We start from the raw sequence: 11,076 nt of genomic DNA, 5'->3' as shown, positions 1-11,076 counted from the left end.
TAGTTTGCTGCAACACTTCAGTCTAACTCCGAATCTGCTTCTATGTGGTAGTTGTTATGTTTTCTTTTCCTTTTAACTTTTATTAGTTTTTTTTTTTTTTTTGCAAATGTGAGAGTTGTGGCACTGCACTTTACAGTGTTTCTCAAACACCATGTTCAACCTCCACATCATTTGATCACCTGTGCACATCTAAAAAGCAATTTCTTATCTTTTGAACAAATTGCAAATGCTTTGGCGCGTTCATACAAACAACTATATGCAAATATCTGCTGTTTCCTACATTATAAATTGCCAATGTCATGTTGGTCAAAATGGATTATACTGATTCTCTGCTGATTAATCTTACTCCCTTAAACATCTGGGTTTTAGTGCATTGCATAAGTCATTACATGCAAAATGCTTGAGCAGTTGTCATATTTTGTTCAGCATATTTTCTATACATTTCTTTTTTTTAGTAAATGTGTCCTGAGGTGACCATGTCATATGGGATGTATATATAGAAAAAAAAAAGCATGTCTTACAGCACTGCATGGCACAAAGAGAAGAAAATGGCAAAATTAGAAATCAAACACAGGAAACACCCCTTAAGCATAATGCAGCGTTGCATGGTGATTTACAGTGTGGTCTTTATACACCCCCAGATGTTTCTGTCTTTTGGGCCACAGATTCTCATCCACATCACAGAGAATATCTCCCCTTGCAATGCAGCCTGGAAAGAATCTTATGGAACATCTTATCCAGCCTCAGCAGGTTTCTGCTATGATGGCTTTTTTTTCTCCCTTTGTACTATGCAGTGCTGTAAAACAGTCTTTTTCTTTTCTGTATCACAATGACATGGTGTGTCAACAAATTACAGCACAAACAGAAAAGGCAAGAATGTGAATCCTGCAATCGATCCCCCACATACAGTAACATGGAACTTTGTGTTACTGAAACTGTTATATGCCTTATAGAATTTTTTCAATCATGTCTTCAAAGCCTGAGCCAGTTTACATTAAAAAAAAGTATTTGGTATATTGACAAAACATTCATTGACATAAATATTTACTTCTGAGTGTTAAAGGCAGAGATATTTTTTGAGTCAGGTACCAGATCTTGTAGGTGTTCTATTGTGTGGTGTGTTTGTATGATTTGTTTCAAGAAATGCACACATGCTTTTACAAATGTTAAGGATGATTAAAAAAAAAAAAAAGGACCAAAGTGACAGAGAAGTAATGTAATCGTACAATCATTCTAAAGGCTGTGATTTGTGTTGCAGTTAAATCCTGAATTGTATTGCATTGTGTTGAAATGTACAACATACTGGTCATGCTTACTGACAAAAAGAATAACTAGAGAAATGACAGGAACATTATGGTTGATATTATTGAGAGGATTAAAAAAAATATGACAGACTATAAATAGAGTATTACAGCTAATCATGTGGAAGAGCACACACATTATCATATAATATTACGAATGACAATCAGCAATGTTGATTGTAAGAAGCTTTTGTGTTTTCTAAAATTTAATTTGGCAAATTTAGTTTTGTTTCCTGAAGACCAAATTGTTCATTATCGTTTTGTTTAAGTTGCGCCTCTCACACTCCTTAAATAAAGAGTATTAAGATGCTAAAACTGTGACTCTGGGAACAACTGAAGGCATTTATTTTTGCCAAGATGTCAGTTTCAAGGAACCATCAATGTTCATAAGTTCCAAAGCTGTTCTATATAGGGAAGAAGTCATTATCTCTAGTTCTTCACCTTTGGAATTAAATAAAGCGCAGTCCCAGAGCAGGAGGGGTCTATTTTTCACTTCATTTATTTACAGATTTGTGGTGTACTCATTCTGCCTCAACTAAGCACATGGAAAATATTATTTTAAGGAGAAGTAAGCTACTCAAAAATGCCATTACCTCCATGGTCTATAGTCTAGGGATGGATCTAATTCCACATACGCATAAATAATAAAACGGAGACAGATATTGCTTCTACTCATTATTATTCAGAAAAATAAAAATCATGTCAGCCATGATGTTTTTTTTTTTTTTTAAAGATTCATATTGTGCATGGCCACAAAAAAGTTTGCCTCACAGGATAGTAATTTCACTCACTTGTCATTTCATATAAGGCACAATTGCAAAAATGATCACCCTACTGTTTTGAATTGATTTTTGTAGTGTTTTTACTCAGTCCTCTCTTTTAGTTTCTTGCTTTTATCTTGTTTCTAAATGTGCTATACAAATACAATATATAATATGGTTATTTGACTTGACAATATTGAAAAAGGAGCACTATATCTATCCTTGTCCTTAATGAGTCAGTACACAGCAGCTACCACTCACAATCTGCTTTTATTACTATTCAACATATTCAGTTTAACTAGGCTCTTTTATCAAGATTTCACACATAAAGACTCCTACATGTCAAAGTGAAAACAGTTTTATACAAAGTAATGGCAATGAACTAAAAACACAAAATGTAAAATAAACTGTTGTTTAAGTATTTACCTCCTTTAAAGTGACTCACCTTATACAACAGAGGTACTAATAAGTACCTAATAAGTTGCACAATTAGTGAAATGGAGATCATCTGAATGCAGTGAATGTGTCTCAAGTGATTGTAATGTTAGAGTATCTGTATATGGAAGGTCAAGGAACTGGTGAATCAGTACTGCTGGCTATAACTACGCCATGAAGACAAAAGAACACTCCTAGCAACTCTGTTTATGAAAAAACACAAGTCAGGGGAGAAATACCAGACAATCTCTAATTCATCTAATATCCTTTGGATTACAGTTAAATCCATCATGAAGAAATGGAAGGAATATGGCACATGTATAAATCTGCCTAGAACAGATTGTCCTCAAAAACTGAGCAACTGTACCAAAAGAGACTTGTGAGGAAGGCCACCAAGACACCTGTGACTCCTCTGAAGGAATTCCAGCTGAGAAGGAAGACACTGTGAACACAACAACTGTTGCTTATTTTTCACCAGTCAAAACTTTATGGTAGACTGTTGAAGATGAAGCCACGGTTGAGAAAAGCTCAAATTAAATCTTGACTAGAGTTGGCCAGATGGCATGTGTAAAACTGTGAAGCCAAATGGAAGATTGTTTGGTCTGAAGAGACTAAAACTGAGTTTTGTGGCCACCTGACTGGACACTATATTTGGTGGACACCAAACACTAAACACCATCACAGACACATCATCCTGACCATGAAGCATGGTGGTGGCAGCATCATGATGTGGGATTCTTCTCAGCAGCAGGCCTGTAAATGCAGAGGGTAGACGGAATTCAGAAAAGTATAGGAAAATGCAAATAGTATATGCAAAGCCACAATGAATAGAGGCTGGGATTTGAAGCACTTGTCAATATCTGTAATGTAGTACTATATACTTCCCAAACATCCAGTCTCCTATCCAAATACAGATGCAAAGACAGATAATTTTGTTAGTTGAACAGATACAGATACAGATAAGGTAGGTGCGATTTTTAGTGATAATTTCCTTTTTAAAATAAGTGGATTGACAGAGGGGCTGCACAGTGGCTTGGTGGTTAGCACTTTTGCCTTGGAGGCAGAAGATCATTGGTTCGTGCCCCGGCCTTCCTGGGATCTTTCTGCATGGAGTTTGCATGTTATCCCTGTGCATGTGTGGGTTTACCTTCCACAATCCAAAAACATGCTCAGGTTAATTGGTAAATCTAATGAGTGTGATTGTTTGTTTTTGTGTAGCCCTGTGATAGACTGGTGACTTCTCCAGGGTGTTTCCTGGCTTTTCCCTAAGTCAGCTGGGATAAGCTCCAGCGCCCCCTAATGAGGATTAAGCGGTGTATAGATGATGGATGGATTGACAGACATTTTGCTCAAATATGAGTTACTGGTTTCACTGGAAATCACACTGATTGCAGAAAGACGTGTCAAATGTTTGTATGTTTTAGCTTGACAAAACTGTATTTACATATTTGCATTTTATTGTGAAGGGGCCTCTAGTGGCCCAGGTAATTTTTGATGGAAGCAGGTCCTGGTTTAGGCGTCCATGGTGGGGAATTGACTTTGCTGTTAACTTCACTTATTTCCCCAGACATGTCTTTAACTGACACCCTGGCTTCAGTTTCACACAAACTCACTAGAGTTCAGTCGTTTAAACGGTTCTTTTAAGTGAACGATAAGAAGCGGTTCACAGCTGTGAGCCCTTCATATAGGCAAATTGTCCATGCCTTCTTCACCTGTGTGCCCCACGAGTCTGAGTTGTCCACGCTGCCTTCAAGTGAATGATTATATATACTATGTATGTAATAAATGTATATATGTATATAAAACATATAAATAAAACTCAATAGAATACTCTATATTGGTGGGATGTGTAAGTTTGAATTATTCTGATCCATATCGTATCTTTAAACTGTTACTAGTGATTGTTTTGTTGATAAAAACGAGTTACCTCTGGTTGAGTTTGAAAAAATAAATGAATATAACAACAAGCCAGTCTTTTGAATGGCTCTTTGAAAGGAACTCACCACAAAGAGCCATAAATCCCATCTCTAAAACTCGCAGTTCTAACTTTGATTGAGTCAGTCTGTCTCCCTCATAGATGCAATTTCTAGATTCATCCCTCGATTGCCAGAGTTGGCTATTGCATATTCATTTACCACACAAGCCTGCTTCAGAGCGACATGGTGTGGGGCCTCAAACGCTAGAAGATGTCAGACGCACTCAACATGTCAACAAGCAGTACATGGTAATCATCAACAACCACACAAGACCTTGCTTCAGGAGTCAATATCTGTCAGCAGTAGGCATCAGCAACCTGGAGTTCATGCCCAGCCCCTTACAGCAGACCTGTCAGTATGCCTCAGGCATTGCATCATTAGTATAACCCCATGTCAGCACTCACTCATGTTGTAGCACCTACTGTTTTTTGTTCACAAATTGTTCTGAATAGTGTGTTCAGACTCAATATCTTTGCATTTTTATCCATCATACGACGCCTTCTTTTCATTTTTGCTCCATACTTATCTGTCTACCCGCAATCCTATGTTCAGCATAGATGTACGTCATAACTCATCTGGAACATGAAATCCTTGTGGGGCTGCATCACTTTTAATAATGAGGACACTGATTAGACCTGCTTTTCCCCTTTTGCAGCTGCATTGAAGTTGCTGACAGGGCTGATCCCGCTAAATTAATCAAATGAAAACAGCATTTAAAGTCCTCAGTAAGATAAGTTCAGGCAGTAAGACAAACACAGAGAAAGTTGCAGGGCTCATGCATTATGTTGTCTGTCTACCTCCAGCATATGGTAAACACACACAGAGAATGTCTTGGAAGACAAGAATATATTTTATCCTGATGCATGCTCAGTCTAAAGCACGGGCAACAAATGTGTCTTCTAGGGAGTCTCTGGTGTCTCTCTGTGTCTTCATGGAGACACAGAATGCATGGCCACTGTCAGTAATGTCTGACTCCATCCTTGTTAGAACACATTTATGAAAGAATACCAACACAGTGCACTGCATACATTTTTGATCAAACACTGCAGAAGTTACAGGATGCTCCAAAATTCTTGACTGAGGAGTGTGGAAAATTGGGGGTTGTGTTTTCTTCTCAGTACCGTAGTAGCAGCAAATGTAAGATTTTCTTTCACTTATTCATAACATTAAGTGGTCTTATGCCTTCTCGTGATTACTGCAATAATTACAAGAATAATTACTTAAAGAAGGTTTAAGTCACGAAGAAAGAAAGAACAGAAACACCTGGCAGTGACAGCAGCATAACCTGGACTGAAAATTGAACAAAGTGCCAAAAAAATCCTTTTTAATTTGATTAATGGGTTAAAAAAAAAAAAAAGATTTTACGCCTACGGTGGCAAAAGTTTAGCACCGCAACAGGTGTGCTTGCAAATGAGATGAAGTGCAATGCCATTAATGCCAGAGACAACAAACAGCCTACGCTAACACACACACATAAAAATGGAATTATTATCAATATATTAGTACACAGGGATGAACATTGGGAGACCAAACTTACTTACAGACTTGTTCCCACTCTGTACATCAGCACAGATGAAGGTCATGTTGTTAGGCATTGAATTTTTATCAAAACGTCCATTCATCTTTTAACTTGTGTATGAGTGCTTTTCTGAAGGCAAGCTGGAGGAGGCAGTGTGTTTTACGCAGCATGTGATGTGCTGCTCCGAGCCAAATGCTTTTAAAACAAGAGAATGGGCTCTTGCGTGTTTCAGTGGATACCTGCCTCGTAAAGAGGAGGGTGAAAGTAGTGTGTGCAGGGGACTCGTCCTAGAGAGCACATTGCGAATGTTGGCGCCTGTCAGTTGTCCATCTTTAGGGAAACTAACCATCTCCTTAATCGTTTTTGCTGCAGTCATATTCAGATTTGACGTGTCCATTGCCAGGTTATCTTGGCAGAGGGACTGACTTTGATGGATCTACGGTTATTCTGCAGCCTCTGGCTTTGATGCAGCCAGTGTGCTAATGACTTCACCACATTACTCTCCGCCACACACATCTCTTCTTGGACATCATCGATAATAATGTCATGAGCTGAGATTTTTCAACTGTGCCAGTCTGTCTGTTTAATAAACTACTAATTCAGACAAAGATTTACTGTGCATACATCTCTTGCCTTGACAGCTCGCACCTGCTTTGGCTGTGGATTCAGAGAGTGAAGTCTGCAGTGAGGAAATTCATTTTTTCTGGCTTGTGGTTTTCTGTTTGACTGTTATTCCTTATGTGTTTTTAGGATGTTTGCCTTTTAGTGGATAGCCTTTAAGCATAACTGCTGCCTTGTCGTCTTGCGAGGCGAGTGACTACAAAACAGGCTTTACACTCTTTGACTACTCTTCATAAGATTTAGGGGGCTGTTTTTTTTTTTTTTGTTTTTTTTATAATGGCTCCCGTTCTCTACTACTAATCCTGAGTTACAGGCAGTTATAACCTTTCAGAGCATTGTGGATGCAATTGTCTTGTGAAAAGCCCCAATGGTAACAGTGGGGACTGTATCATCCACCAGTCTAACAATGAGGCCTGCCACCACTTTGGTACAGTCCTGATTCATTGGTAGCAAGCAACACACAAAAACATTTTTTTTTTTTTGCGCTATGACATTTGCAGTAAGGCTGGGAGATGACAAAGTCTTTTCCTCTGTGTGTCACGGAGTGTTCTGACTTGAAGGCAGTCTGAATCATTATCTGTGCAATTACGCAACTTAATTACGACTGCTTGGGGCTAGCCCTGCATACTGTCCATCTGTCAGGCATCCTTGAACTGCATCCATCTTTTTTTGTCCCTTTTCTTTGGATCCGAACTCAAGGATGTATAAAAGTGGGATTTGAAGACAGCTGAGGGCTGTCATCCATCTGTCGTTGCTTTGTCTTGGTATTGCATCACATACATCAACACTGGTTGTCTTGTTTTTCAGTCTTTGGAGTGAGTGATGTTCATAACACTGAGGTTGTTTTCAAAGTTGAGATATTTTCTTTGCTCTCTGAAATGCTCTAAATCTCTATCCAGTGACCCAGGGGTGGCAAGCAGAGTTCCTCTTCAAATGCTGCTGAAATACGACTGGCTGTGTCTTGAATGAGCACAGTGCTATCTGAAGCTGGTGACTTAAAGTGGATAAATTGATGTTTTGAAATATCTGCGTCTTCTACCATGAGCTAAAAAATGTCATCAAGTCACTTACTGAAAAAATCTGCAAATGCGAAGGTTTGGAACTTTTTTCCTCCTGGGCCACTGCAAGACTAGACAGCTCATAGCACCTCCCACTTTCCCAAGTCACGCTCTTTTATTCTGCTTTCACTCTCTGGTCCCTGGTGAGGCTCTTGATTTTGATGGGCATGCATGCAACTTTTTTTTGGTCCTGCTTCGGCTGTGATCTGTTGTTTCCACGTGCCAAGCCGGCTTTGACGAGCCTCGGTATTGTGCAATCGGTGACACAGACAAGACACTGACTGCTTCTGCTGTTTTGTTTGACTTTGTGTTTTACTCTTTCAGTTTGCTTTTTTCCCCCCCTCCTGTTTGTTTGCTTCACTTGTTTGGTCCAATTTCCTTTGATTGTTTTCTTTTGTTTTGTCTGGTGTGTTTTTCAGAGAGGGCTTAGCATAGTATTTTTTGGTTTTATGCAAGGCCAGCCATTCATGGTGCCATTTTATTAAGCTGTCATACTCCAAGACACATTTGTTGCATAGAGCGTCACTTGTCTTTTGTGATATTGATCATTTGTCCTGTGAAATTACCATTTGTTATACTTTCGGTCGTATTATCTTCTGTCCTCTTATACAATTGATAGGAGTTTGGTGGTCACAACGTCTCATTGCCAGCACTGCAGCCCCTTAATTATGTGTTTTAATTGTGTATTTGTAGCTTTTTCTTTTTCTTCTGGTTTGCAGTATGTGGGAGTTTAGAACACAAGCATGTGTATACGGTGAGGTAACAATCACCACACTCTATAACCGTTTGCGCACAACTGCTGTTATACTAAAACACCGATACATTATGTTTTATTTGATTATTTTAGTTGGTCATCCAATTTAATACAAAAAAACTTTGTAATCTTGGGTGAAATCTTTTGGCTTGATTATGCTGTGGAGGGACGTTTGCGACCATAGTTTGGTTCCACTTCTTCCCATAGAGAGAAGGGTTACTGCAAATCAATAGAATCCTGTTGTAAAGGATCACCTTTACCCTATGATGAAACATTTCCTCCTGCAGTGGTCTCTTCCAGGATGACGATGCCCTAATCCATAGTGCATGAAGGGTCACTGAATGGTTTGATGACTATGAACATGTTGTGAATCATATGCTGTGGCCTTCGCAGTCACCAGAATTCAACCCAACTAAAGGAGATTTTGGACTGGATTTGAGATTTTGTTAGCCACCACCATCATCAAAGCATCATATGAGGGAATATCTTTTGGAAGAATGGTGTTCCATCCCTCCCTTAGAGTTTTGCAGTATGAATACAAAGGTGCATTTAAGCTGATGTGGCACCACATGGTGGCCCAACACCTTGCTAAGACATTACAGATAAGGTTTTCCTCAGATTTTTAATTTGTCTGCAAATCTAAGCCACATCTACATTAAAATAATAAGAACAGATAAATGCTGGTTCATAAAAAGCCTGATAAAAACTGAAAATGTTAAGACCAGTGGGACATTTCGGGCTAGTACAGTTTGTTATTCTTGCAATCTGCAATTAAAGATGCAAATTAAGTGGTATTTATTCAGGTCATATTTATTGCTAAAATCTGGACTGGATTTCCAAAATAGTTCAGTTATACCACATGCTATATGTGCCTTCTGAGTCCATTTAAATGCACACTAGTATGCTGGGTATGATTAAGTTTAAATATCTAGTTATATTTTGTTCATGTAAATATCTTGGTTTTCTGGTTTTTAGAATGCTAATATCCCAACTAGAGAAACCTGAATCTGCTGCCTGGAGTGCTTTGATCAAAACTAAAGCGTGGCATTTAAACGCCTTATCCTGGTTTCTGAGCATAATGGCTGAGAAGACGAGAAATCGTGACAAAACTTCACAGATGATTAGAAACCTGGCTTTTGTTAGAATCCTCTAACCTATAAAGGATTGTGAATGACCATATTTCTCATGCTCTGAGCAAATACCGTATCCTGCATATAATCAAAATTAGAATAAAACACACAACTGAATTATTTGTGTGTAAATACAGCAACTTTCCCTCCCTAATGCCAGTTTTATTGTTTATTTACTGCAAACTTGTATCTGTTATTCCATTGTCATGCAAACCATTCTGTTCTTTAGTTAAAATTCAGTTGAAATCCACATTTTTAGTACTTTCCCTGCCCCATTACCCTTACATGAGAATGAGAAAAGATAAATTCAAATTGTGACAACAGCCGCCCTACTTTATTAATAAGTGTTCAAACACATGCTTGATAATTTCCATATTAGTGGAGTGCAGAGTTTAACAAAATAAACATGGCATCTGGTGCGTTGAATCGATTCAGTTTAATTGATTAATTTTGATTCACTATGAATAGAGATGCCCTAAGCTGCACTGCAGTCCTATACTGGGAGACATCAAATAGATGCATACATACTGACATTATTCATGAAGCCGAGAAATGAAACCATGATGAATGACTGGACTGCTCATTTATGCAAACACACACACTCATACATAAAAAGACAAGGATTCGAGCGCACACATGCACACACAAACACCCTGCACACATAGGCTGCTTTGAAACCAGTTCAGTGAGTCTGAGAATGGCTCTGTCAGTCTCATCAGCAGTCAACACAAGCTTGAGAAAGAGATGAGAGATCAGTCATTTTAGTTGCTTTTAATGTCCTCTGTTTATTCTAACTCTCCACTGGGTGCTTTTTTTAAACTTAATCCTGTGAAACCGACAACATAATAATGTCATGAAATGCAGCCAAGGTAATAAAACGAGGTGAAGCACTCAGAGTTTTATTATAACTTTAACACTATTCTAGTCCACAACCCTGACTTCAGTGTAGCTCAAAGCCTTTTAGACGGAGCACAGATAGACGGGGGGTAAAAGAAATTAAAGGGAGGATAAACAGGAGGTTTGGGGCCAAGGGATGGTAAGTTAATTTCAACTGTAATGATCAGACCCGAGGCTGGTTGGCAGCGGTGCTGAAAATGCTGTTGTCCATTTTCTGAAGGCAGGCATCCTGTCAGCACACAAACAAGGCGAGGCGTGTCTGCGAGTGTGTTTTTATGTTGAGGTGCAGTTTGCATCCTTATAAGTGTCTGTGTGTGTGTGTGTGTGTGTGTGCGTGTTGTAGTGTGTCACTGCCATGTGCTTATCCAGTGTTATGAGCTACAACCTTGGCACTGTTTTCATACTCTAGACATGCTCTTCCACCCACGCAGTTCTGCTAGTGAGGAAATTTGGAATGAACCGTGCCTACCACCCACCTTGCAACCTTCTAACAAGTAGATGTGCACAGTGTGTGAGTAGTAATAAAGCAAAGCAATAAAGCTATAATACGGTTGTCGTCACTGTCATGCACTTTAACCCCCAAACTTGGAATTGTAAGGGTTTCTATGTTTCACTTTTTTCCCC

At 38.8% G+C, this 11,076-nt stretch overlaps 1 long non-coding RNA gene across 1 annotated transcript in view; it reads right to left on the bottom strand.

The window, feature by feature from the left end:
- Positions 1 to 2,313: 2,313 nt before the first annotated feature.
- LOC129350962 (uncharacterized) overlaps positions 2,314 to 11,076 on the bottom strand; it is a 182,859-nt gene continuing 174,096 nt past the window's right edge. Inside the window, exon 3 of the long non-coding RNA XR_008604563.1 lies at positions 2,314 to 3,250. This is a non-coding gene — a long non-coding RNA (uncharacterized LOC129350962). The remainder of the gene's footprint in view (positions 3,251 to 11,076) is intronic.

This window comes from Amphiprion ocellaris, chromosome 17 (assembly GCF_022539595.1).
Source record: "Amphiprion ocellaris isolate individual 3 ecotype Okinawa chromosome 17, ASM2253959v1, whole genome shotgun sequence".
NCBI classification, from domain to species: domain Eukaryota; kingdom Metazoa; phylum Chordata; class Actinopteri; family Pomacentridae; genus Amphiprion; species Amphiprion ocellaris.
Note: the sequence above shows the minus strand (reverse complement) of the source record. Positions and strands in the feature narration are given on the sequence as shown.